Source organism: Alligator sinensis, unplaced genomic scaffold (assembly GCF_000455745.1).
Source record: "Alligator sinensis unplaced genomic scaffold, ASM45574v1 scaffold434_1, whole genome shotgun sequence".
NCBI lineage: Eukaryota > Metazoa > Chordata > Crocodylia > Alligatoridae > Alligator > Alligator sinensis.
In genome coordinates, this window is record NW_005841994.1 from 2,887,795 (window position 1) to 2,891,822 (window position 4,028).

Sequence of the window (4,028 nt, forward strand, 5' to 3'; positions counted from 1 at the left end):
ACCCCCCCACTCCTCCAGCCCCCCCACGGCTGCCCTGCCTGTCCCAGCTCTGGCCCTTTAAGGAAAAAAAACAAACCCAAATCCCCTGCTCTCACTGGCTTCTGCAGCAGCCTTGGGGCTTTGTGGGGTTTGTGGAAGAGCCCTCCATGTGGCATGGGGCAGCGGGGGGCAGCAAGGATCACCCCCCCCACACACCCATCAGGAACTGGTGAGGTCAGGTTTTTTTTTTTCTTAAAGGGCCAGAGCTAGGGCAGGCAGAGCAGCTATGGGGGATGCTGGGACAATGGTGGTGGGGGGGCGAACTGGGGGGCTCATGCAAAGCCCTCCATGCAGCGTGGGGCAGTAGGGGGCAGCGGGGATTGCCTCCCCGTCCAGCACCACCCAGTGAGTCAGGGCTTTTTTGTCTGAAGTGCCCGGAGCTGTGGTGGGGGTAGGGCAGGGATGGGCCTGTGTGATTCAGAGAATCAATTTGGGACAGTGATTCAAATCACTGAATCAAATCACTGTCCCCCAAATTGGCTGAATCCAAATCGGAAGCAAATACTAGCCGCTTCGCACAGGCCTAATGCCTCCTTGCAATGTTACTTTTTTATTTAGTCATGGAAGAAGGCTCTAGTGCAGGGGCGGGCAATTATTTTGGGCGGAGGGCCGCTTACTGAGTTTTGGCAAGCCATCAAGGGCCGCATGACAGGCAGCCCAGGGCAGATTAATATTAATTTTCTAAAATTTTTAGGGGCCCCATGGGCCAGATAGAATGGCCTCTGGCCCCCGGGCTGCATTTTGCCCACCCCTGCTCTAGTGTTTGCTCCTACACTGTCCACTCAGCATTAGTTAAAATGGTGTCTCATTAATTCCCTTGTTCAGCTTTTATGTCAGCAGCAAACAGACAGAATAGTAAATTCAGCCATGTGCACAAATTCCCGGCAAGGCCAGTTAGGGGAGGAATTCTTCCAGTAGAGAGGGTTCCCCCTTCCCAGGCTTGTAGTAATAGTTTATGTAGCAGGAGGCTGGATGGAGGAAGCTGAAATGTGTTGCTGCAATAAATATGTGGTATGCATCCTTCTTCTGCAATGCTGACATATATTTTTGGTTCTTAAATCAGAGGTCTGATGAGGGGAAAGATGCTCTAGAGATCTGGATACTACTCTTGGAATTCAGAGAGCCAGATGCAGTTTCCTGCTTCTCCATGGACTCCTAGCCTAACCATGGACAAGTCATTCAACCACTCTGAGCCTTGATTCTCTTCTGTACAATGAAGTTCCTAGCAGTATCTTGCCTCACAGGGGTAGATGCAGAGAAATGTGCTGCAGATTCTGAGGTGCTTACACATTGCAAGACCAGAGGCCATGAATTTTGGAGGCAGCAAATGACCAGCATCTGCAACTGGTGGTCCAGCCTGTCTGTCCTTTTGTGTAGGTATTATTGGTTAGCAATGTTCTCTGTTCTCAGCCTATTTTCTGAACTGGGTCTAGCTCTACATGCCCCTTGACATTTTTGTTTCTGTCTTAACCTGGTGAGCATCTTTGGTGTTTCCTGTTCTCTCAGTTTCATGCCACCAAGTTTTGTGCGCCAGAATAAAGAGGTTGCAAAGCTCAGCCAAAGCCACTAAGTCACCAGACTGAAGAGGAGACAGGTGCTGTGTGTCCTTTTTGCCTCTTCTGCTTGAGGGTCGAAGGAGATAAAATAACCTGCAGCCTTCCTGAGAGGTTATTCAGTCTATTCCACATACTCTTGCACTGCACAGAAACAAGATATTATCCTATTATATCCCCACCAGATCAGCTTCTGCTCTTTGGAATGTTTTTTTTTATCTCAGGCCTGTATTCCAGGTGTTGTGTCTGAGCTGCTGCTGCTGCTACTCACCATTTATAACACAGCTCCTGACATGGTAACTTACCAACCAGCAGAGAAATCTGGCCTGCAACATGAAATTATACCATTTTCCACTTAGAGATAAAATTATGAGCTAGACGGCCACACACAATGTCACAGAAGGATGACCTCTGCAGCTGCTGTATTTGTGTGCTGCTGAACAGTTTCAGCCTGCAAAATAAAAATGTAATTTTCCCCACAAAAAACAGGGATTAGTATCTGCCAGGCCCACTAAGGGACTGATATCTTGCTGCCAGTCTCTCTTGTTCTGTGCGCAGGTAAATCCATGTTTTGCAGTCAGAGAATATAATGCCAGACTTTCACACAGGGATAGAACTGCTCCCAGGGGAATTAATGCCAATGTGAGGGGACATAAGACAACCATGCACATCCCAAACTGGACCTGCTCTGGGGTCCTGCTCTCCACACTGCCTAGGAAGTGGTAGTACCCCAGCCTACCTGGAAATGCCTGAAGAAGCTGATGAAAATTTTTGGTTTCTCAAAACAGCAGGGCATGGCAAGACATCTCATTCTGTCTTAACCTGTTTGGCTGTCCCTGCAGGAGGGGTGAGATGTCTCTCCATGCTTACCCATGAAGAGACATCCACCATGGAATATATTCAAAGGATGCCAGTTTATCTGAGCATTCATGCTTTTAAAATGTCATGTATGATGCTGACTAGACATATACACTGATGCAAGGCAGGGCACTTGTAATGCAGAACCTGAGGCTGGCATGTGCCCTAGCAACATAGTAAGAGTTAGTTACAATGGGAAAAGGGATTATAATTGTTATAACTTTATGCATAAAGAGGGTGGGAGCAGGCAGAAGGGTGGCTCAGTAGTACAGGTGCTTGTCTGGGATGCGGAAGACTAGGAAGAAAACAGAGCAATGCCTGAGAGTGTATAGTGTTCTATACCCATATTTAATGTCCTGGGGGGAAAACTATGCTCTCTTTGAAAAGATAAGGAGCAGCCTTGGTGAGAAAGCATCCATGTGGCTCTTAAAAGTATATGTGGTGAACTGCTGTGTTGCTTTCTTCCCAGTCTGAGGGCAGGCAGTTCCAGGGCCTCTGCAGCAGTCCACAGCTTTGTCAGGCTGCAGTTAGTGAGAGCTGGCCAGACTTTCATCAGTTTTTATTGCTATTGTTTAAGACCTGAAATACCTTTTTGCTGCTGCTACTTGGGAAAGACATGGAAAGATGGCAAGGAAGGTGCTGATGCTCTGAGATAAGAGCCCATAAATCACAGGCTGAAGAACAGAGAGGGTGCTGACAGACATGCAGCTCTCTGCTCTAACTCATGATTCTTTACAGAAAGCGCCATGAGTTAAAGCAACTTCCCTTCCCCCCCACCCCAAACCCCCAACTCAAGGGATGCTTGTCTTTTGGGTTGGGGAGGAGGGGGATTGAGCTCCACTTTGGAACTGATTCAGTGGAGAAGCCTGCTTGCAGGCTTTCTCCCTTAGCCTCTCCCCACCCCCTGGTGCTGTCTGTAGGAAGGGATGGGGGGAGAAGGGAGCTGCAGGCTAGGGTTTGTCCAGCTTGAGCTGAAGGGGGAGGGGGCTGGGTGGGAGGCCATGAGTCAGGGGGCCTCCAATCCACTTCCCCCTTCCAGATCAGGCCAGGCAAACCCCAGCTCACAGCTCTCCCCCCACCCCCTTTCCCCCTTCCTTCCTGCAGACAGCACTGGGGCAGCCCAGATCTGTGTGCAAGGATTCCCTAAACTGCTCCTCTTTGGAGCACCTTCATCTGACCCCTCAGTAGATGAGGGTTAATTTGTCACAAGCATGGTGACTTTTAAAGTGGTCTGCAGCCATGCACATGTGTCACAGCATGGCTGTAGAGCACTTTCAGGGGGCTGATTGCACAACAAATGTCACTTATATCAGCAAAAACTGACAGCCCTTTTTCCATCCAGTGACCAGAACAACTTGTGGTAGCGAGAGGGAAAATAGTTCAAATATTTATCTCATGCTTGTCTTCTGCCAGCTTGAGACCAGGGTGTGGAAGATTTAGCCAAAGAGCAATCTCCAGGGACATTACCCAAATCGCAGCATCCATAGGTTTGGGGTAAATGTTGCCCTGCCTTCCCCATAAGTACTACTTGGGCCAGCATACATATCCCCAACCTCCATCCAACTCTGCAGGGAAAGA